The 25,491-nt window shown below is 38.4% G+C and overlaps 1 protein-coding gene across 1 annotated transcript in view; it reads right to left on the bottom strand.

The window, feature by feature from the left end:
- Positions 1-25,491, bottom strand: part of GRK5 (G protein-coupled receptor kinase 5) — a 336,045-nt gene that overhangs the window by 264,747 nt on the left and 45,807 nt on the right. The window lies entirely within an intron of this gene.

Below are 25,491 nucleotides of genomic sequence, written 5' to 3'. Positions count from 1 at the left end.
ACTCCTACCATCACCGCTATTTTTGCCCTAAATGAAAGAATGCTGAGTTACATCTCTATTGACCTTCATACTCAAAATCTATGATACTATAACTAGCTAAGGATGCTAACAGATTTAATCCTTCAAATTAGTTATGCTACGTACCAGAGATAGAAAGGCAGAAGTTAAATAGTCCCTACCCTCAAGGGGATTATATTCTTTGAAGGAAAAATAATATATAAACAAAAGAAAAGTAAAATTCAAAGTATAATTAAAGTAAATTCAAAGCAATTTGGGGGAGAAGAAAGAAAATATAAACATCCAGAAAGCGCAGAAAAGACTTCATGTAGGAGATAGCATTTGATATGAACCTTGAAGGGCATTGGGGATTCCAAGAGGCAGAGGGAATGAGGGAGATCATTCTAGGAGAAGGAAGAGGATAGGAAGTCATGTACTTGGTACAATAAACAGGTTGGTTTGGTTGGAAAATGTCTAAAAAAATTGTCTTGATCACAGATTTTTTCCAAACAGAAAGTCTACTTTTTATTCGAAGGACAGGCAGGATTTCAGCTGACAAAGAAGTAATTGAAGGAAATCTCGGGCAGAGGAAACATTGGAAGCACGTTTCCTGAGATGTAAGCTCCTTGAGGCCAAAGATTTTTTGGTTTTTACTTTTGTGTCCCCAATATCTAACATTATGCTTTGCATGTAAATAGGTGCCCAATAAATAATTGTTAAATTAAAAAGGGCACCTAGAGTGCCACCTTTGGAGTCAGGAAGACTCATCTTCCTGAGCTCATATCTAACCTCAAAAGCTTCCTAGTATGACCGTGAGCAAGTCATTTAACCCTGTTTGCTTTAGTTTTCTCATCTATAAAATTACCTGAAAGAAGGAAATGGTAAACCGCTCCAGTATTCTCACCAAACGGGGTCACAAAGAGATCTGAATGAAAAACAACTGAACAACAACAAAAAATTGAATTAAATATATCTCACCAACTAGATTTTATGTTATCCCATGCTTTATGTCTCCTCAGTGCCTGAAACAGTGATGGGCAGCCTTTTGATTTTGGTGTGTCAAAATTTTCCAAAAAAAACGAACATAACTCAGGGGGAAAGGGTGTCACTTCAAAAAAAACCCCATAATTTCATGATATTTATAGTTTAAATAACAAAAATGTATAATTGTAATATATAACTGTATTTAATAAACCAAAATAGGTAAATTAATATAGGTAGAATTGTCATTTGTAGTGCACAGAGTGTCTATACTACACTACAGCAAATGTTTCATCCTCGGCATGTGGCCCCATACTTCTCTGTACGCAGCCGCATGTGGCCATGTGAAATCGAAAATGGCTACGTGTGTCAGTGCTAACACATGTGTCATAGGTTTGCCATCATCGGCCTAAAACAAAGTCTATTTTATGTTCCGAACTATATGTTTCATTTCTGAAAATAAGAAAAGTAGAATTGCAAATTGACATCATTCCGAGATTCTAGAATAAATAGGGCTGGGAGAGCAGTAGTTTTGAATAGTTTCAAGCCTACTACCAGATAATACTAAGGCTAGGGTAGTAACACACGTCATTACCTGGATTGGTTTTCCATGTAGTAAAACAATCTGTTTAGATGCAGTAGGTTTGGTTTCTGTTGAATCTGTCCACAAACCAGCTAATCCACAAAATTCTGTAATTGGCTGTTTTTTTTTCTTGGTCATTAGTTCAAGCTACAAAGGTTTAATTCTAATCTTAAACCAACTAAGAGAGATCAAATACTCTTATGGTTTGATTCATGGGGAAGGCTGAGCTCATAGGCATTTGTTCAAATGGGCTGAATTTTTGGGCACAGGCCCAAGAAGGCTAGATGGTAAATCAGCTACCTCTGGTAACACTTGGGAACCTGCCAAGAGCCAGACCATCGTCTTCCTGCCAAAGACCTGCCCAGGTTCTTTCTCCACACTGAGAAAATCAGACAGATATGTGCCCTTAAAATAAGAAGTCTATAAGCCTGTTCGAGTAGAAACAGCACTGGGCTTAAAATCATCAGTCTTGGCTCCATGTTTCTGAGCCTTAGTTTCTTTATCTGTAAAATGGGGGTAATGCTACTTACTTCTCAGGGAGAGTTAACATGAGATAACATAAAATAATACTCAGTGGTAAGAGGAGAGTTAAGGATTAGGGCATGGACAGAACCTAGAACAAAACTTTTCTTCCACTTCCAACCCTGCCAATCTGCACACCTAATTTGATCCCTAGCCTCTCTCTTCTCTGCTCTTATATCAGAATCCACTATGAGAGAATCACAGATCCAAGCTGATAGTCCAGTATGAATTCTTACTGCTAACTAACCTCCACTGAGCTCTCACCACTGCATGATAATCCTTTTAAGCACCTCTGAGTGACTATAACATTTGTCCACAAATTGTTCCATTGTTCCAAACTTCTTCTCCCCCTATGCTCCCAAATGAACCTCCACTTATCTCCTAAACCCACTTACTCTCATCCCAAAATAGCTTTCTTGCTTCTAGGCAATGGCTGAATAAATTGCGATACATAGATATAATATAATACTGCTGTGCCTTAAAGGAATACAGAAATGAGTAATTTGGGGGGGGGGGAGAATGGATAAGATAAGATCACAGTTTTAGAGACAGAAAGGACCTTAGACATATAATATTTATTAAATATGTATTTACTATTATTACATTATTATAATATTATATGTTGTGATATAATATTATCAAATAAATATTTATTAAACACCTACTAGGCATTGAGGATACAAAGACAAGAGATATAGTCCCTGACCTCGAGGATTTTACATTCTATCAAGGGAAACAACATGTTTCAACACATAACAGACATTAGTCAGTCAAGAAACAATAATTAAGAGGCAGCAATAATTAAAGTCAGCATCCACTGACTGAGTGGATAGAGTGCCAAGCCTAGAGACAGAAGGTCCTAGGTTCAAATCTTCCTAGCAAGTCACTTAAACCCAATCACCTAGTCCTCACTGCTCTTCTGCCTCAGAACCAATACTGCGTATCAGTTCTAAAACACAAGGTAAGGGTTTTCAAAAAATAAAAATAAACAAAGACTTATTAAGTGCCTACTATATGCAAGACACTATACAAAGAGCTAGGGACATAAGAAAAGCAAAACAGTCCCTGTAAGCTGAAAAGCGGGGCAGAGGAGAAGGCAGGGCAGAAGATGCAGAGGCATGATGAAGTCCAGAGGAACGCAGCCAGCTGGGAAATGAAGTATAAGTCTTGGCTCCAGGGGTTCGGTGGTGTCAAATGTTATAGGTAACATTTCTGATATACACTGTAACCTCATCTCTACTGAGAGGAAGATAATGGATTAATTACATCATCAGACTAGAACTAGTATCTTTTGGAGCATTTGTTTTTCATTGTGTCTTTTAAGACTGTCTTCTTTTACATTGTTGTAGCTGTGTGTGTTACTGGAGAAGGCAAACCACTCTAGTATCTTTGCCAAGAAAATCCAAAGAGTCAGATGTGACTGAACAACCAAGTTACGTGTATTATTCTCCTGGTTCTGCTTTCTTCGTCTTCATCAGTTCCTGGGAGCCTTTGCTCTGGCTTTCACTACATCTTCCTATATAATACATATGTGCGTATATGTATTACATGTTTATGCATGTGTATAGAAGTGTGTATGCCCATATACAGCCATATATGCATACATATACATATATATTATAGTACATATAAGATAGAATTGAGTGGTAGGCCACTATTTGCTAGGGGATCAGGAAAGGTCTTGAAGGAAGTCTAGCAAGTCTATAAGATAGAGGTGAGGAGGAAGGGCATCCAGGCATGGAGAACAGAAGCAGGAAATGGAAGGATGTACATGAAGAACAATAAGAAGCCAAGCTCAGGGAAATTAAATCCCTTACCCCAAATCATTGGGCAGTAATAGGCAGAGTTCAGCTGAGGTTAGCTGTTTAGATAATGACACAAAAGGTAAAAGCACTATAAATAGATGCCAAGTGAAGAAAGTAGGACCAGAAAGAATAATACATATGACTTCGACAATGTAAAAGAATATAATCCTAAAAGACAATTCAACTTAGGTCAAGTGCATCAATCAATATTGGTTCAATGATCAATGCTGAAACCTGCTATCTTTCTCTCAATAGAGAGTAGTACAAAATATATTCGAAATGTTACAGGTAACATTTGATATCATCAGCCACTCTTTCCTTCCCTTCTTAATCTCTCCTTAATCTCAAGGATGATTCTCTTCCTTCCTTTATAACATCTCTTTTAAGGTTTTATCATCAGTGGGAAAGGGAGGGAAGTCAGGTGGCTCAGTGAATTGAGAGCCAGACCTAGAGACAGGAGATTTGAGGTTCAAATCTGGCCTCAGACACTTCCCAGCTATGTGACCCTGTGCAAGTCACTTAACCCCCAATGCCTAGCCTTTACCACTCTTATGCCTTGGAACCAATATACAGTATTGATTCTAAGATGGAAAGTAAGGGATTAATAAATAAATAAATTTTTAAAGGTTTTACCCTCTTTCTCCCATCTTCTAGGGAAAGGTATATAGTTTCTATACTCTTTTTTTTTCTTTCTACATAAACTTTCTTAGATGACTTCTTTTACTCTCATGGCTTCTGCTTTCACCTCTGCTAATGATTCTCAAACCTAGATCTCTTGTCCCAATTTGTCCTGAAGCACCAACCATGCATTCCCAACTAGATGTCAGAAATCTCACTTTGAATCCTACTAGCATTTCAAATTCAGTGTATTCAAACTGAATGTACTTCCCCCAAAACCTGTCCTTTCTCCAAACTTCCAAATCCTTAATCATTTTTTTACTTTTCTTACCCCCTCACAAACACCCCCACAAACATCTAATCAGCTGCTAAGTCATATAAATGTTGTCTCTCTACCATCTCTTGCATCTGTCTCCTTTCTACTAGTCTGAAGTTTAGGCCTTCATCACCTCTCACCTGACCTACTGACCAAGGAGCAACTTGACAACTAATTAGATGCATAAATGTAGAAAGCAAAAGATGACCTGGATGCTGAGCCCAGATTGACTGAAGGCAGCCTTCCTGTTAGAGACTATCCTTCAAGTTCCTAACATCTCTGCAGACCCTCAGCTAGCTATGAAGATTAAAATTAATATATAAGAACTAAGTATTATATTTTATAAAGTTTTATTAATAATAACTAAAGTAAAAAACTACCTAAACCACCCAGCCTGCTTGTGAAAGAAGAGAGGAGAGAGGTGGAGCCTCAGAACTTACACAAAACGTGACCACGTAACGTGGTGGAGAGATTAAAAGGAATTTGGGGAAATACTAAGGGATTTCTGAGGGATGAAGTGCAAGGGTTCAAAATCTCCATTTACACATAACAAATGAAAAGGCCTGACTGACTCTGGAAGAATCTATCAGGTTAATGTGTGGGTTTTATTCACCCACCAGTTCACATGTTTTTATGTGTTCATTTATTTTTGATACTATGTTGGATGAAACCTTTGTGGTATTTTTTCTTTTGAATTGATTTTATATTATTTTGGATTATTATGGAATACTTAGCTGGTCTTCTTGCTTCTCTCTCCTTTCTAATTCATTCTTCACAAAGCTGCTGAAATAATCTTTACAACACAAGATTTAATGCTACTCTGATCTTGGCACACTCCTCTATGCAAAAACTCTTGCTGACTCCCTATGACTCGAAGATAAACTCCAAACTCCATTTTCAAGGCTCTCCACAAACCAGCAGGTTTACTACATCATTCCTTTCCCCCCCCCCCCTTTAACATATTCTTTATTATAGTCTAATTGGAATGCTAGTTGTTCTATAATCTTGCTCTGCATTCTGATGGCCCTGATTAGGATGCCTCCCAGCCCATGCCAAGAAGACATTCCTTGTCCATCTCTAACTGCTGGAAACCTTCTCATCCTCCAAGGTCTACTGCTGTTGTTACCTCTTCCACAAAATATTCACTGATAAACCCTTAGATTAAAATGGCCTTCCCCTCCTCAAATTTTCCCAAAATATCTTGTCTGAACATCTCTTTTCCCCCCTAATATATTCTACCTTCTATTATGCTTATTTATGAAATTGTCATTTTCTTCCCCAATAAAATTGACTCTCAACTCTTGGTCCTCTTTTCTTTTGCCTTACACCAACTGCCTCCTCTGTAATGTTGAGCTAACTATAGAAAAGGAAATCATCACCTGTCTTTTTAATATTATCTAAAGTGATGAGTAAATTCTGTGCACCTCAAGGTTCCTGGTCCCTTAGGATTCAAATTTTTCAAGTTTGAGAATATCAGAAGTCTAATTTTTAATCATCACTCCTATTACCCACTTAAGTGGGGCCTTTCTCCTGACATCTTCTCAATTTCCATCATTCTGTCTAATGATTTCTCAAAGGTTTCTGAAGAACCATCACAAAAAATCCTACTGTGATGCATCAGAGTAGCATGGAGGTAACTTTGGATTCTCAGAGGCAATATCAGAAGAATGTAAAGGGGGGCAGCTGGGTAGCTCAGTGGATTGAGAGCCAGGCCTAGAGACAGGAGGTCCTAAGTTCAAATCCAAACTCAGACACTTCCCAGCTGTGTGACCCTGGGCAAGTCACTTGACCCCCATTGCCCACCCTTACCACTCTCCCACCAAGGAGCCAATACACAGAAGTTAAGGGTTTAAAAAATAAAATTAAAAAAAAAGAAGAAGAATGTAAAGTCCATCAAGTTTTAGAGTGAGAAAGGTATTGAATAAGGTTTAGTACCAGATGTCTGCACCTAATGACCAGCCTAGACAAATGCAGCTGGAGCAGGTTGGCCACTGAAGTGAATTCTTGAGCTATGGTGAGCCACAAAACAGATAAAAAGAATTTTGAAGGAATCAGATCTTATTTCTAAGCATCTCTTTGTAGTCATCAAGCAGGTGCAGTTATGAAAAAGAGATTATAAAACAAACCATGGATTCCTACTACCTTGAATTTGGCCTTGGCCTCAGTTCCAAAGGACATCATTAATCATAGAAAGTATAGAGTTCTTTCTATGTTTTTCTTCCCATGTCTCAAATATCTTCACAGTGAAGATAAAATAAATAAAACAGAAAAAGCGAAGGGCTAGCTGTCTCCAGGAAGTAGTCATAGGATCTGAAGATTTTCACCTGGAGGTCGCCTTTTCAAATTCTTTCCAAATTTTAAAAGCCATAAAATGGTTCCCATCAATAAGTAGCATTAAATTAGCTTCTAGGAAAATAATATACAAATGGTCCGATTCATTCATCACATGGGAAAAACAGATCAAGACAGGAGGGGGGCGTGGGCCAGGGAGGAAGGAGAAGTGAAGAAACTAGCACTTACTATATACCAAACACTGTGCTAAATACTTTACAAATATCTCACTTGATCCCCACAACAACCCTGGGAGTTATGTACTACTGTTCTATTATCTTTCTTTAACAGTTGAGGAAACTGAAGCAAACAGAGGTTAAGTGACTTGCCTAGGGTCATACAGCTAGTAAAAATCTGATCCTGGAGGGGGCAGCTGGGTAGCTCAGTGGATAGAGAGCCAGACCTAGAGACAAGAGGTCCTAGGTTCAAATCCGGCCTCAGATACTTCCCAGCTGTGTGACCCTGGGCAAGTCACTTGACCCCCATTGCCTACCCTTGCCAATCTTCCACCTATAAATCAATACACAGAAGTTAAGGGTTTAAAATTTAAAAAAAATCTGATCCTGGATTTGAATTCAAGTCTTTCTGACTCCAAGCCCAGTATTCTATCTATGATACCTCCTTCCTGGCCTAGCTGCTATAGATTGAGAGTTCTCAAATTGGGGTTTGTGAACTTTTTTTCCTAATATTTTCATAGCTGTATTTCACTATAACTGGCTTTAGTTTAATCCTATCTATTATTTCACATGCATTGCAAACTTTTATTTTGAGAAGAGGTCCTTAGGCTTCACCAAACTGCCAAGGGAGGGTCCCTCAGAAGCACTACTCTAGATCAGCTTGCCCTCATCTTTTTCAGACAGGTGATTCCCCTGTGTTGTTGAGCATTTCTGAACACAAACAACTCTATCCTATTGTATTTAACCAAGGCAGCCACACCATCTTATTTTCCAAGGTCACATTGATATTACCCATAACCATAATTGTTCATATTTATATAACACTTTGTACTTGGCAAAGTACCCCATATACATGATCTCATTTGATTCTCACAACAATCCTGCTTGTTCGTCAGGAAAAACATTACTGATATCCCTCTTGATAGATGAAGATGATGGTCTTCTTGCCTTAGTTCACATGGTTGTTTAAAGGGCAAACAAAGATGGCTGGATATCTGAATTCCTTCAGGTCTTCTGCTCTTTGTATTCAACGCCATGAATCAATCCATACAGAAATTCACAAAAGAAGCCACTTTCTATCTCATCCAAGGTTTATCATTAATAGGGGTGAATTATTATTTACAGCTATGTCAGACAATATAATATAGTTAAAAGAAGGTTGGATTTGAGATCAGAAGACCTGGGTTTGAGTCTGGGTTCTGCCACTTACTTGCAGTTTAATCTTAGGCAAATTAATTCATGCAGAGGCACTGCTGTCAATTTTGGAATCAGAGGAAGAGTTTACAAAATGTACCTGAAACAAACAGGAAGAACATGTCCTCAGATCAACTTCTTAAGGCAAATTCAGTAGAAAGAACGATGGGGGAGACCCTAGAACACTAGCTGAGTTGGGGAAACATTAACCTTGAGATAGTAGTTCTCCCATGAGCTGAAAATCTGCAACAACAAAGATGCTTGCTGGGGAGACTGATGTTGGAGGAAAGGAAAGAAGATGGAGCTAAAGCTAGGAAGAGCTCACTAATGCTATAGCCCCCAGGGGAAAATAGCTGCCATATGGTAACTTCCCATTTTAACTAATTATTCTAGCTAAACTCAATTGGTTCTTTGCTGATAGAGAAATGGCTGATAGAGCCATCTTCAAAATGTTGATGCCCCTCAATCTAGGGTATCAAAAACCCTACTCGTCCTTCTCTACTTATGACTGACTTCTATAATAAGTATGATGATCCTGCTGAGGATGAAGAAGAGGTTTTCTAAACAGAAAGGTGAGAGGAAGTCTAGCAAAACTGATCGAAAGCCTTGAAGATCTAATGACCAGCCAGTTTAAAACCTGATATACATTTTACATATATATATATATATATATATACATATATATATATGAATATAGAAAGACAGACAGAGACAGAGAGACAGACAGAGACAGACAGAGAGACAGAGAGACAGAGAAAGAGAGACAGCAACACAGAGACAGAGACAGAAAGCGAGAGAGATATATACATATAACAACTCCAGGCAAGTCACTTTACTTTCTAGAGACTAATCAACAAGTTGTAGAATAGATACCAATTTCTTCACTGGAAATTCCCTATACCAATGAAAGCATGGGTTAGATTTTTTTTAATGGCAGGATATAAATGCGAGTCGTTATTATTATCTAGTAAGAATGTAGGCTCAGTGAGGGCAGAGACTGTTTCTTTTTTCTCTTTGTATACCTCACTCCCAGAAGTACACCTGGCATAAAGTGGGTGCTTAATAAATGCTCATTTGTTCTTAAATGATATCATACCATCCTGACAAGCAATATTCATTCCTCTTTCACTGTAGCTAATTTATCTTGAGTGGAAAAGCCATTCCCTTTAAGGAGCACACTCACATCCCTAATAGATCAGAACTATAAAAGAGCCAATGAAGATACTTTTGCTTTACCCTCCAGGGGTTTCCAACTACATGTGAATCATTTTAATAGACCAAAGTGACTCAAAGCAGGAATTGACTAATCACCTGCAGCCATGGCCTCCTCCTGAAACCAGCATTGGGGGAAATCAGTTTTCTTCCAAATACAGAACAAAAACTATGCCTGGAATGTCTCTCGAGCAGGACTGTTCTACTTTGTTTTCTCAGATTTTTTTAAAGTCTATTGCTGCCCCACCCCAGACTTTTATCACTCACTCACTCATATTTTCCACCATGGTGGGCGTCAGACAGCTACAAGATAAAAGTGCTATTTGGGTTTCTTCCCCATGAAGAAAATTCCTGTTGTGTAATCCCCATGCGGTTACTTTGGACCCCAAAGTCAAGGGCTCACAGCATCATAAACTGGTGCTCCTCTACTTACCCTAGAGCCCAGACAGACTACGCTCAACTGGGACTGTCTGTGCCCAGACTGTGTGTAAAAACTAAGGCTGAGCCTATGCATAAGTGTTTTTGTGCTATAAATTCAAAGACCAAAAGCCTGGGAATCAACGGACTCATGTTCTAGTCCTTGGTCTACCTCTAATTTCTCTGCCCCCGTGGGAAAACTACTTCTCTCTGGTTCTCTTTTTCCTCTTAAATAAAATAAAAGGATTAGATTAGATGATCTCTACGGTCCCTTCCAGTTTAAACATCCTATGGGTTCATGATGCTGTGAAGGCCTGCTCTCTTCTCTGTTAAACTACTGATTTCCCCCCCAAAGACCCTTTCCACTTTAAATCGAATCCCTTTTCTAATTTGGGCTCTTCAGTGAAAGTCCACGTCAACCATCATTCCCACATTTAAATGTTCCACATGGACAAATATTCTAAAATTCTGGCTGAGGTCCATCCAATGGGTGTCCCTAATTGGGTGCTACCCCATTAAGTTCTCATTCTTTGAAAAGAGGCAAAGTATAAAAAGAGGCAGAATAGTGTCATAGAAAGAAAGAGAGGCGTGGAGTTAGAAGACCCAAGTTCAAGCCTCAGCTTTGCTATATTGTCCAACTTTGGTCAAATCCTTTCACTCTCCTCATGTTTACAATGGAAGCAATAATATTTTCACTGCCTACTTCACAGGGCTTTCATAAAGATCACATGAAGTAATGGTTGCAAAGCCCTTAGGGACCATAATGAGTTATAAAAGCATAAGCTTTGATGATAGTGATAATGCCAGTTTTGTGTATGTATTTCTATGTGTATACAGAAGATAAGGTCATATACTCTTATCTTCTGACTAGAATAGTTGCTAAATATTGGTTCTAAGGCAGAAAAGTGATAAGAGGTAGGCAGTTGGGGTTAAGGACTTGTCCAGGGCCATACAACTAGGAAGTGTCTAAATCCAGATTTGAACCCAGACCTCCTCTCTCAAGGCCTGGCTCTCTACTACTAAACTGCCTAGCTGCCCCTTATGTATGTATATATTTTTAAAAGCACAACCATACGATGAGCCCTAAATTAGGAGTTCAGAAACCAGAGTTGTAGTTCTGCCACTAGATAACCTGTGGGATTTTAATAAATTTCTTCCTCTCGTCACATTCCATTTTCCTAATATGTAAAGCCTCCTCTACTCCAATGATCCAAGTCTACATTTGTCTCAGGAACAACAAAGAATTTACAGGCAGCAAAATGTAATGCAAAAGGTATCAGGAATAGTCAGTAAGGCTTGAGTTCAAATCCTGCCTCAGACATTTGCTAGCTGTGTGATTTGTGAAGTCACAAGTTAGTCACAGGTTACCTTTGACAAGTATCAATTTCCTCATCTGTAAAGTGGGGATTTTTATAAGCACCTCATAGAAATGCTAGGAGATCCGGCAGAATAATAAACATAAAGAACTTTGCAAACCTTAAAATTATCTATGCAAGTTATTATTATTACACCAAATAAAATTCACTGATAACAATAAAGAAAAAAGGAATTTTAAGGACTCAGTAGTTCTCTTTTTTAGTAATAGGTCCTAAACAAATGATTGTTGTCACTGAATTCAGCACCTAATCATCCACATAGGACTGCTGAGAGGGAGTCTAAGTGCATTCAAAAGGTCAAAGCAAGCCTCTTTTCTAACTCATTGCTACCTAGCTAATCTTAAGTGAGAAAGACAATGCCATGAGCCTCTGGATGGGAAGAGACCTAGCAGGGTCTCCTCCATCCAAGAGCGACATACGACCCCTGTTCTTTGTCTCCAAGTTTGTTCTTTCCTGTTTTAGGGAAAAGGAGCACTGGAGATGGTGATGATCTTGTGCTTTTCAAAAGGTCAGAATGGCGAGCCACAGAGAAGATACAGGTTATGATTTGCTGGAGCCAGATAGCAAATAGCAAAGTCCTAAATGACCTGTTTGATCTAGAAAGATTGAAGGCAACTAAGAGGGGGCTATCTAGCGCTGGCTACACCAAATTCAAAAGGTAATTTTGGGGGACAAAAGCTATGCAAAAACTGCTTTAGATCAGAGCCCATTCTCCCCAAAAACAGTTAAGAGAAAATGTTCTATAACATGTCCTTGCTAAATCTTGGCAGTAAATATCCTTTTGTAAAAGCTACTCAATGTTAATTAGTTAAATGAAACTGGGGTAATAATCACTGGCTCTTGATATTGGGGACAACATACCAAACTGGGGTCTTGAGTCAATGGCATTAGAGAAGAGCTATCCTATGTCCTTTCAGAAATAGATCTTTGAATCCTGAAAGAAAGATGTGACTTAGACTTAGGGTACAGGTACCTGATTGGTGAGTAAAAGTTAGAATAAGGGTCCCTGGATTATATTATAATCATCATAATCTGAAAAACTTTATGTTCAAAAATCAATTCTCACCAATTTTACCTCAAAGACAACAGTTTTGCTATCAATTTCACCATTTTTTAAAACTCAGTTAACTCAAAATCTAAGAGATTTTATTTAAATTAACTTTAGTAATTCAATTTTTACACTAAAGAAATTATTATAATTTTGCTCTCTCTACTAGCTGCCTACTCTCAAAATGTCTATCAACCCCTAAGATATATATATATATGGGAATATGCCTATCATTCATTAATCACCAAGCATTTCTTAAGCAATTATTTTATGCCAGATATTACACTCAGCATTGACAGATACCAAGAAAAAGCAAAAATGATCTCTGTCATTAAGGAGGTTTCGGTCTAATGGGAGAGACCAGATATAAATAGATACATCCAAGACAAATACAGAGTAAATAGAAAGTTGATGGTACCACAACACAAAACTACAGAAATCCATTCCTGTTTTATTCATATCCTTAGGAGACCCCATTTCCTGAGAAGCAATGACTAAGGTTTCAGTCCTGATTAAGGGGAAGAGGATCAGGAAACAAGTCCATTTCCTTCATACAGTCTCCTCAGACTCCACATTCCAAAATATAAGTAGAACTGACTACAACCAACCAGATGGATAAGCCTTAGAATTACAGGATTCTAGAGCTTGAAAGGATATTAGAGGTCATCTAGATCAGAAGGCCTTAACCTTTTCTGTGTCAGGGACCTCTGGCAGCATGGTCTATGATAATAACAATAATTACACTAATAATAACAGCATTTAGATAACCCTTTAAAATTTGCAGTGTTTCACAAATATTATCTCAATTTATTCTCACAACAGCCCTGCGAGGTAGGTACTTTTATTGTGTCACCACTTTCCAAATGAGAAAATTGAGACAAGCAGAGGTGAAGTGTCATTCCCAGAGTCATACATCTAATAAATGTCTAAAACTAGATTTGAACCCCAGTTTTCCTGGTTTCAACCTAGCCGATGGATCCTTTCTGAGAATAATGCTCTTAATGAATAAAATAAAACACAAAGAATTACAAAGGGAATCAATGCTATTGAAATACTGTTAACAAAAAATTTTATAAATGTTCATGGTCTCCATAGGTTTAAAAACCTATCTAGTCTAAACCTCCTCATTTTTTAGAAACTGAAAGCCCCAGAGAGATTAAGAAAGTGATCGTCAAAGTCAGATGGCTAGATAATAAATAAATGAGGACTAAAATTAAGGTTTCCTGACACCCAGGTTAGTACTATTTCTACTATGGACTCCACCATCTTTCAAGGTCAAAAGGATGAATTTAAGTACCTTTCTTCCATGCTACAACTAAGTGGCCATTAATAGCCTAGAATTTCTGGGAGCTAATGCTATTCCTCCTTCTCCATCTGTCTCTTTTTTGTTAGTCATTCTGGTTTAGAAGAAAATCTTGAGTTCAATATTAAAATTTAGGGAATGAGAGTTGGGGAAGAGGCAACTAGGTAGTTCAGAGGACTAAGCGCCAGGCCTAGAAATGGAAAGTCCTGGGGTTCAAATCTGGCCTCAGATACTTCTAAGCTGTGTTTGTGACCCTGGGCAGATCACCCCCAATTACCTAGTCCTTACCACTCTTCTGTCTTGGAACAAATACTTAGTATTGATTCTAAGACAGAAGATAAGAGTTTAAAAGAATGAGGATTGGTGAAGAATATGGAAAGGAATCAGTTCACATTCATTAAGCACCTACTATATACTTAATAAAAAGACAAAAATGAAAGTCTCTGCCCTAAGAGAGCTTACACTCCACTGGAGTAGATAACATGTGAATGGAAATATATGCAAAATATATACAAAATCTGGGGGCACCTGGGTAGCTCAGTGGATTGAGAGCCAGAACTAAAGACAGGAGGTCCTAGGTTCAAATCTGGCCTCGGAACTTCCTAGCTGTGTGACCCTGGGCAAGTCACTTGACCCCCATTGCCTAGCCCTGTAACAAAATAAAATTAATATAGAAAGAGATATATAAAAGATATTAGGGTTGAAAAATGTTTAAAATATATATATATATACAAAATCTAATTTGATGAAGAAGTAAGTTGGCATTAAAGGAGATCAAGAAAGAACTCATGTAGGAGGTCCACTATTTAATCTGAGTTTTGAAGGAAACTGGGAATTTTTAAAGGAGTTTGTCTTTTCTCCCCAGTCTGCTAGTTCCCAAAAAGGAGATAGCCAAAGCACCAGCTGGTGCCACATTTAAGAACCCCAGAAATAGTGTTCTAGTTCTCTTCTAGAATCACCACTGCTCTCTACCAGGACTCAAAAGGGAAGGAACTTTTGGCACACTGCCTCATTTGTCCAATGGTGAATTGAGCATAGAATGATAAGTTGATAGTAACCAGCTGAAATATTTACAGATAACAGAGTACATTTATCAGGTCATCCACTCCCTACTGGCCAAACCCAGCATCATAAGTACACAATCTGCAGAAAAAGTCTGCTCTGTTTTTCAACCAAATATGATAATATTTTAAAATACAGATAAAATATATTTGACGGCACTAAGAATTTGTCTTCCTCACTTAGTATCCAGGTCAAATTTTAAGAGGAGATTATCTGTGGCTGACATTCTGGCCTTTACTATTTCATTTGCTTTATGCTTAAAACATAAAAGTTACAAAGTGGGGGGGGGAAAGGAGGGGACCCACTTTGGTCTGTATGTGTCCAGTTGGGGTAGGCTTCTGTACTTATTTAAAAAAATAAATTGCATTGTTTCTAAATGTACATTTTTGAAAATGTAATCTGCTCATTACAACACCCTCTCTGCATAAACTTCCCTTAGGCAAATAAGTCACAAATGATTCGGGACAGGATATCCTTTCGAAGATAACCAAAATGCCAGGCTTCTGGGCCCTTTGCTGCTTTTAAGGTTGTTTTTTTTCCCCTCTGAATGACACAAGCCCAACCAAAAACACCCTCCTGGTTTGTCCTCTGATTAGACTCTGGGTATTATCTTGAGGATAATCCTGTAAAGAAATGGCCCCTTGCAGAAAGGGGAGCAGCCTTCCCACAGAGCCAGCCCCACCTGAGCTTCTTCTTGTTACCCATTCTCTCTGGGTTAGGATGCTTAGGGTCATATTACCACAAGAGACACATAATATAGTGGAAAAAACACTAGCCTCTGGGTCCAAAAGACTGAATTTGAGTTGCCCCTGCCTTCGAGTAAACTTTCTGACTTTTAACAAGATACTTTAATTCATGAACCTCAGTTTGTTCAGCACAATTTGAGAGGCAGCTGGCCATAGAGTGAAAAGCCCACTGAGAACCAAAGAGGTCTATCACATATGACTCTGGCACTTTAGCTCGGAGCATCAGGTTTCACCTCAGTAAAATGAAGGAATTGGACTATATCCTCTCCTTCTAGTCCTGATGTTCTCTAAATTCTAAGTTTTGAAGCTGTGGAGTATATCAGGATTAGAGGTTTCTAGAACAGAGAAGTCAACCCTGGGCAAGTAGGCAGGAAAAGCTGAGATGAATGTGGGAAGTGTTTCTGTCTGTCATCCCTGAAAAGGCATTTTGGCAGGGTGAGGTGTGGTGTAAAAAAGGGGAAAGATGATTGAATCAGTGATGTAGGAAACTAGATTTCTATCCTCAGAACTCCCAGGGTAAAAATTCCTTCCACTGATAAAGATTGGTAACTTACCTGAAATTTAGAGGCTAAATTAATTTCACAGGGTACTGAATTGTCCATAGTCCTAGAGATGGTATACCTCAGAGACTAGACAGAGCCCAGCTCCAAATGATATCAAAGCTGACTTTCTATGCACTCACTCTCCATTATGCTTCTTAGCAGCTATATTTATAATGATGTTTGTTCTAAAACAAGTAATGTAAATATTACCCAAACATAACCTCATCCCAAGTCTACATTCCTATAAATACAGTTCATTTCCTCACGATTTTTGTTCACTAGCTTTCTGGATTTCAGAAAAAAATATCTACCTAATTATATCTGGTGAAGTTACATGGTTACATGATTCTTGTTGTCTCCCTTCCTTCTTCCTTCCCCTGTCACAGAGTTGACAAGCACTTTCACTGGGTTATACATATATTATCACTTAAATCCTATTTCTATATTATTCATTTTTGTAATAATCTTTTAAGACCAAAACCCCAAATCACATACCCATATAAACAAGTGATAAATCATATGTTTTCTTCTGGATTTCTGCTCCCACAGTTCTTTCTCTAGCTAAGAATAGCATTCTTTTTCATAAGTCCCTCAGAATTGTCCTGGGCCATTGCATTGCTTTTAGTAGCAAAGTCAATTACATTTGATCATCCCACAATGTTTCAGTTAGTGTACAATGTTCTCGTGGTTCTCCTTATTTCACTCTGCATCAGTTCATTTAGGTCTTTCCAGTTCTTATAGAAATCAATTGTTTTATCATTCCTTATAGCACAAGAGTATTACATCCCCATCATATACCCCAATTTGTTCAGCCATTCCCCAATCGAGGGACATCCCCTCATTTTCCAATTTTTTGCCACCCAGTGAAGTTACAAGTGATATTCAGCATTCCTCCAGATGCACCTTTTCTTCTCTTTCCTTTTTGTGTAAATCATTCACTATGTCAACTTGAACCAATTGTTTCCCATCTCAATTTCCTCACCTATAAATCAAGAGAGTTGGATTGAACAGCATCTGAGGTCCTTTCTATAGGACCTAACATTCTATTACTCTGTTTCTTCTCTCTCTAGCTTTGTCTTCCTTTCTTTTCTATTGCCTATGATTGAACCTGCTAATGGTATCCACAGGCACTGCTTAGCCCTATTGAGGATCATCAAAGCTTTAACAAGTTTCTGAATCTTGAATAGTGATGAAGATTCACTGAAATCATGACACAAGTTTAAGAGCATTCTCAAGGAATAAGTTTGTTAGTTTTTTTTTAACCTAATACATTGCAAAGATACATATGCTTAAATGTGTGTGATATTTTTCAGTTGGTCATCTTTGCTGAAATTTGAAGAAACAATTCAGGCAAAATGATATAGAAAATAATCAATCAATATTCTTAAGTCCCTACTATGTGCCAGGCACTATACAAAGCAGGAGTGACACAAAAAGGGACAAAAGACTATCCCTGACATCAAGGAGCTTATAATCTAATGGCAATGAGTTTCAAGAACCACAGAAGTGGTTTCTGTGACTACAGACCAGCAGAATACAAACCATTTTTAAAAATAGTAATCTCGAGGCAGCTAAGTAGCTCAGTAGCTAGAAAGCCAGATCTGGAGTTGGAAGGTCCTGGGTTCAAATCTGGCCTCAGACATTTCCTAGCTGTGTGACCGTAGGCAAGTCACTTAATCCCAGCTGCCTAGCCCTTACCACTCTTCTACCTTGGAATCAATACTTTGTATTGATTCTAAGACTGAAGATAAGAGTTTTTTTAAAAAAAATAACAATGTACTCAATGTCTTTTGATTGCATAAAAGAAAGTTTGAAATACATAACATTTCAGAGGTCATTTCATAAAAAGAAACTATAGACTAATACATACAATGCTACACTGGTTTATTTGTGGCATCTAAATATCTTTCCCTTGGATCTTTCAAAAAGTCAATGTAAAAAAAGAGATATTGAAAGTTACGTACATGTCTTTGTCAGAGAGTAACTTACCTTTTCAGAAATTAATCCTGAATGAGAGGAAAAGTGTGTTCCAATGGAAAGAACACTGGATTTGATTTCAGAAGATCTGGATGAGATCCCAGTTTTGGCACTAATGACCTGTGTGACTTTGGGCCGGTCACCCTATCCCTCTAGGCCTCAGTTTGCTCATCTATAATATGAGGATATTATATTAGAGAATCTGTAATGTCCTTCCAGCTTTAATGGTCTTTGATGTGCCTGCTGGCTCTGATGAATATTAGTCATAATTACCCACAGACACACTAACAAAACTTCTGGCATAATTTCAGATTTATAAGACAAATTAAAGGACAGAGACTCAAAGATTCTACAAAGACAGTTTCTGTAAACCAAAGATGTCCAGTGATAGCTGCTAATGATCTTGGAAATGAGTCTGGCCTGGAAAGAGATCAACTAAACTGATGGAAGGTAAAATTAACTAGTGAGAGTGATCTGCTGTGACCATTTTTAATTATCCTCCATGGACTCGAAAAATGTGTGTACAACAATAACACAAAGGAAAACATCAATAATAATTTCAGAATACTCATTGGCTCCAGTAACAAATTATTACTTGAGAGAACTGACAGTGAGACAAGGCATTTGGTAAAGATGAACAAGAACAGAACAAAGTATACACTGTACAATATGGTTAATGTTTATTTGTTTAGGTTAACTGTACCCTTTTGCTATAAGGGAGAGGAAGGGTTAATGGATAGCTACATATTAAAAAGAACATCAATAAAATATTTATTTAAATTCACAAATAATCATAAATATATGTCAGATATACTTAGCCTATTTGAGAAAATGTCTTTATTAAAGATCTAGTCCCACACAATTATCTATAATCAAAAAGTTAGTATTCTGAGATGAACTCTGGCCACCATCTTTGATTGGCACTCAAAAGCAAAAAACCCTTCATCTCAAAAATTAACTTCTGCCAAATGAGCAAATGAATAAATCCAGTAAATGGAAGATAATGAGATCTCCCAAGAAGTATGAACCATCCTGTAGCCTTCCCTACCATCTCAGGAGCACCCAAGGTTTAAGCAGAGGACAATGGGCTTCTTACCAGAAACAATCTTCCTTGCACTTCTTTCTTTCTGAGGCTATCTAGTCAAAGATGGAAAAGAAAAGAGGACGGAGCAAAGCAAATTTGTCCTATAGAACTCTATAAAAATTATTCAGGCAAATCGACTGATTTCAAAACACCAGAGGGAATAGAAAAATTTTTAAGTGTAGACAAGAGAAAAGGTTAATTTACAGAATTATAGACTTGGAAGGGACCTCAGAGTTCACATAATCTAATCCTTCCTCTATATCACAGCTGACAAATCATCATCTAATCTTTGCTTAAAGGCCTCAAGTGAAGGGGAACCTACTACCCCCTGAGGAAACCCATTCCACTTTGAGGCAGCTCTCATTGTTCAGAAATTTTTCCTATTGTCAAGTCTCTCTGCTACTGCCAAATGTTGTTCATGTTTTTTCCTCTAGGACCAAGCTGAACAACTCTAATCTCTTTTCTTCACAATTCCCCGCATATGACTGAAGATACCTTTAATGTCCTCTGAGTCCTGGCTAAACATCCTAGTATCCTTCAACCAGTCCTAATATGACATGAACTGGTGGCCCTCCTCTGGTCAATCTCTAGCTTATCAATATGCTCCTTAAAATGAGGCACCCCACTCTGAACACAATCAAAACCCTGCCAACAAAGAATTAGTATTTTCTTTAATATAACCAAGTTTGAACCATTTTCCCATGTATCTCTTCAACCATTTCTTTTCTTTCCATCTCCTCCAGTAGTATATCATGAAAGAATATCAAATGGATATTCTTTATGGAATATGGAATGGATATTCCCAACAGATCATATCCATGGCGTTATATTAGTCTAAACTTTTCAAAAGGTAAAATAGGGTTAATAAGGCATGATTTATTACTATCAGTATTATTATTATTACTACTCAATGAGAACAATAGTTTGAATTTATAGATTTCTTTAGGATTACAAAGTACTTTCCTCAGATGAAATAAGTCCTGCAAGTATTATTCCCTTCATTTTACTGGTAAAGATACTAAAGCTCTCTTGGGTTATTTAACTTGCCCCTCACCATGAAGCTAGCAAGTATCACAGCCAGGATTAGAACCTCATATTTTACAGATATATAGTAACTACAATAAGAGTTGGATAGGGCTTTAGAAATCATTTCATTTTTAATGAACTCATTCTGATTCTTAGAGATTGATTATATCTTCCCTTTCTCACCACTCACAAACTTTCAATGAATAAATCTGTCTTAGTATTTTTTCTAGAAATCAATGTCAATCTTGCTAGATTATAGTTTGAAGCATCCACTCTCTTGTCCTTTTGAAAATATGACAATAACTGCCATCTGTAAACCCTTGAGACTTTTCCCATGCACCAGGATTCTTTAAAGGTCACTGACTTTGACTCAGCAATCAAATGTAGAGGTTCTTTCAGCTTCCTGAGAGGTGCCTCATCCAGATCCAATGCCTTGAACTCTCCACTGGGGACAGTTCAATGCCCTCTTACATTTTCTTGCTTTTCTTGTGTTGCAATTCCCTGGCAACCAATTTCATAGTGTCCTTTCCAGTCTGAAACTGGAAAGATGTTTTTTTCCCTGGTAGTTGTTTATTTTTAGAGAAAGAATTTATTATTTGTTGTTAGGGATGATATTTATTGTTGAATGACAGAGAATAGAAACATTTATTTTCCTTATTGGAAAAAAAACAGAAGCTACAAGACTCACTTCCAAATCCAAGGTCCCAGTGTCCCAAATGTCAAGGTTCTGATAAAGTGATAACAGAACAGCCTAAGGCCTGAGTGGGAAGAAGGATAATTGAACTGGAAGAATAAGGGCTCTCCTAGGGAATTAGATATGCTAACAGATTATTCTGACAATCAAGCAGGCCTAAGAGAAGTGGTCTGGGAGGCATCTAAAGGACAGAAAGCTTGGAAGTTAACATCAATCAGTGCAGAAGAAAACATTCATCAGAGAATAATGAATCAGTTCCATTACTGTTATAACAACTGGCATTCCCTGCAAAAAGTGATGCCAACCAATATCTTTTATACAGATATATTATAATCCAAGTCTATCACAAGTCATTAAATACCAGTATGAGGTCTTTCCATCACTTATTTGTAATATTTGTTATTGGAGGCAGGTAGGAATGGATACATTTAATAAGGAAGTTCCTTTTAAGGATGTAATCCTTTGCTTGGGACTTTGTTTCTCATCAACTAGGGATGAGTTGTTTATCTTGGATTATTATGGAGTTATTTGGGGAAGAAGCCTCTAATTTGTGTTGGACCCATAAAACAAGAGAGGAGAGAGAAATGAAGATCCAGCCCTTTTATCCTATTCTGAGCACAGGTCAGAGACCACAGACTTGAGAGTATACTTTCATCTTACAAAATTGAATAAGTGATGAGTATTGAGAGTTCCTGGATTGAGTTCCTGGACCCAGCCCTGAGGAGACAGTGGCAGAAGTATGTGGATAACCCTTCAGATCCCAAAAGAGGAGAACCACGCTAACAAGTTATGAGGACTTCTGAACCCCTGCCTTCTAGAGAGAAAGGGGGAATTAACGGACAATTGCAGCTTTGAGTTTGCCTCTCTACAAACCCTAAATTTTAGAGTTCAGGGATAAAGAGTTCTATAGAGAGAAGGGGAGATTTCCCAAACAACACTAAATTCCTGGAAAGTACCAGAATCTGGACTTCTGAAGCAAGCAGGAATTCCTGGGTAGCACCAGTCTATTAAAGTAAAGCCCCTCAATGCTGGAATAGCAAGGGTCTACAGCAAAGAAGAACAAAAACATGAATTTTGTCTTTCTCTATTACCATGACTTAATTGGTTGGTGTAAGTCTCCAAGAAGAGGACTGCCTTTCAAGCAACCCCCAGTTTGTTTTCCTTCCATGGGGAGTTCAAGCCCTTTTGGTAATATCATAAAGCTGAAGGCCTGTGAGTGATCCTAGTATGGCAAAAAAGAGAGCTATCAAAATGCAGAGTTAATCCTTTAGAAACCCCAAAGTCATTTTCCTTCCATAGGGAGGCATCACAAGGCTACATGCCTATATGTATCCTAGTGTGTCAAAGAGAGCCATCAAAATAATGAGGAATTATCTCTCTAGCAACCCAAGTTGTTTTGTTTTTTTCCCCTCCCAAGAGGAGTTCCAGACACAAGTTAGCATCATAAGAGTCTGGAGGACTGCAAAGGTCCTGAGGGGAAAGTGAGATTCACTGGAGAGGGAAGGGGAAATAGGGAGCTTTTTTGTGGGCTACTACAAGTCCTTTATGTTGGTTGGGTTTTTGTTTTAGGTTTTTTTGCATTTTCTACGTGTTGGAATAAAAATTGTACATAATCAATTGATAGATGAGTGAAACCTGGATTCCAATCCCAAATCCATGTTAGAAAAAGGAGAGTCAACACTAAAATTAACCAGCTGTATGAACTTGGGGAGCTCTCTGAGTTTCAGTTTTCTCCTCCCTAAAGAAAGAAACTGAACTATATCAGACTATCATAATTTTAGAGCTAGAAGGTATGTTAGAAGTCATCTAATCCAATCTGTTTATTCAAATGGGAAACTGAGAAGTTTGTCTAAAGCCACACAGATAGAATTGGGCTTTGAACCCAAGCACTCTAACTCCAAATCTGCATTTAAATATCAGCATAGGTCTAAGTTAATATGATGTAGACAATAAAACTATGAGCTAAAAATAGTCTTGCTTAATTTAGTATCTGTATCCTAGTCTGAACTGGAAGAGAAACAGGTCACACTTACAGATCAATCAACAATTAAGCACCTACTCTATGCTAAGCTCTAGAGATGAAAATAAAAAGAATGAAATGATGTTTACTTACAGACAGTTTACATCCTAATAATCATACAGCAGAAGATGAAGGCAGTTGGACCAAGTGATATCCAAGCTCTCTTTCTAGTTTTAAATAGCTAAGACTCAAAGGTGGAATAAATGCTTTTTCTGCCAATAACTTCCAATGGAATGGGATTCAGTTTCCAATTAGGTCTCCTCCTTGTGCTCCTAGATGAAATTCCCTGATCTTTGACCTATAGTTGTCCACTGTTTCTCCCATTCTTATTTACTCTCAGACCCTATCCTTTCCCTATCCACTCACATGACTATTTGCTATCTCCTTCCTCCTGGTCACCCTTTAATAGTTGTTTCCTGGCTCAAAAGTTTCCGCCTTTGATAAATAACATCAATATCTCTAATAGAGAGTGTTGGTTTAGCTGTATAACAAAGGGTCTTAGAGAAAAATTGAAACTTTTCTTTTGGATTCCCCAGTAGGAGCTTCTACTTCATGAACTCGGTGAATGCTGGAGTTAAAGGCAATGAAAATCCTGAGTCTAGAAGCTTGAGAGAAAGAGCACCCAATATTAACAGGATTAGTGGGGAGAGGGCAATTCAGGGTCCTCAATCCATCATTAAGCACTTATTAAGTACCTATGATGTTCCAAGCACTATGCTAGGCATTAGAGATCCACAAGCAAAAATGAAGCATTCCTGTCCTCAAGGAGCTTAAATTTGTTTAGTGATCAGATTTCCATAAGCATCAAAAGATGGAAAGAATGTGAGATGAAAATGGAGGGTGAAGGTGAATTTGTTAACAATAGTGCCACAGTTTTAGGAGGCACAACAGAACAGAAGGGTAGTAGAGGTACAGGAATATGTAGGGGTATGGATGAGCTGGAGGAGTATGCCAGGAAATGTTTAACAATTTCCAAATTCTGAATGATGGTTCTGCAAAAAAAAAAAAAAAAAAAAAAAAAAAAAAAAAACTTTGCACATAACACTTTTAAATTTAACCTGCATTATTAACATTTTCTCCATAACTCTCATAAGTCTAGACCAGTGCTGGTGAACCTATAGCACAGGTGCCAAAGATGGCACACAAAATGCTCTCTTTGGGCACAAAGCTGCCCTCCCCACCCCACCCCCATCTGCAGAGTTCATTATTAGAAGGGCAGAGGGACTCAGGTGGAACAACTCCCATCCCCTTCTCCACCGTGCCTGATGGCATTGTTTCACATCCCCCACCCCTCTTCCCAGAAGCCCAATGGGAGCGCACAGGGGTAAGTGGGTGGCTCAAAGGCGGCAGAGCTGGAGGGGAGCAGAGCATTTGGATCTCTACACTCACTGAGAACATTATTCCCTTCGCCCACCCCTCTACCCAGGAACCCAATGAGAGTGCTTTCTCCCTCCCCTGTGTGGGGTAAGAGGGCTGGCAGAGTGAGCCTGGCACTTGGCACAGGGGAGGAGCACAGCACAGGGTCTCTGGATGGGGGCAGGCTCAGCACTTGTCTGGGGAGTGGGGTAGCGGGCGAGGCCTGGCACTCCATCTCTAAAAGGTTCCTTATCACTGGTCTAAACAATCAAGGAAACCATTATAGTTTGCCAGTTTTCCAAGGTATAAATACTCACACTGAAAAATTGACAATCAGAGGTGGTTTGAGCTGGCTCCAATACACCATTGGATAAGAATACAAAGAGAGGAAATGGAATGAAAGAATTTTTACCTATATAGTCATTTAGTTTCAGTTGTATGGACACCAGGAAGAAGCTGAGAAGTCTTCCAGTTACAGGATTAAAGAAGAACAACAAAGTGATGGTATGGGGGACATGATCTTACTCCAAACACTGCAGTATAGACAATGGATAGATGTGGCAGGAATTCTAGGTCAGTAAATACCAGGTGTTTGGATTCCTAGACTGATCCTACTCAATTTCAATCTCACAGTCTTCTCCAATACAATGGGAAATAATAAGCAGGCTGTTTTGTTACATCATATTTGCCTACATTTCCTACTTTCTTCTGACTTTCTCCAAAAAGCAAAGAAGACTCCCTTATTCAGGGAATCTGAAGAAAAAAAGAACCACAAGTACAAAGGGAGTCAGGAGAGTGGCCAAGAGAAAGAGAAACAGAGAGAGAGAGAGAGAGAGAGAGAGAGGCAGAGAGGCAGAGAGACAGAGACAGAGGGCCAGAGATAGAGAGACAGAGACAGAGAGAAGAGAGACACACAGAGACACAGACTAAGACACAGACACAGAGAGGAAAGAGAGAGACAAAGACAAAGACAGAAAGACAGAGAGACAAAGGACAAAAGACAAAGAGAAACAGAGAGAGACACAAAGAGAGCCAGAGAGAAGAGAGAGGGCCAGAGAAACATAGACAAAGAGAAACAGAGAGGAGAGTCAGAGACAGAGAAAGA

This window comes from Gracilinanus agilis, chromosome 2, assembly GCF_016433145.1.
Source record: "Gracilinanus agilis isolate LMUSP501 chromosome 2, AgileGrace, whole genome shotgun sequence".
Taxonomy (NCBI): domain Eukaryota; kingdom Metazoa; phylum Chordata; class Mammalia; order Didelphimorphia; family Didelphidae; genus Gracilinanus; species Gracilinanus agilis.
Note: the sequence above shows the minus strand (reverse complement) of the source record. Positions and strands in the feature narration are given on the sequence as shown.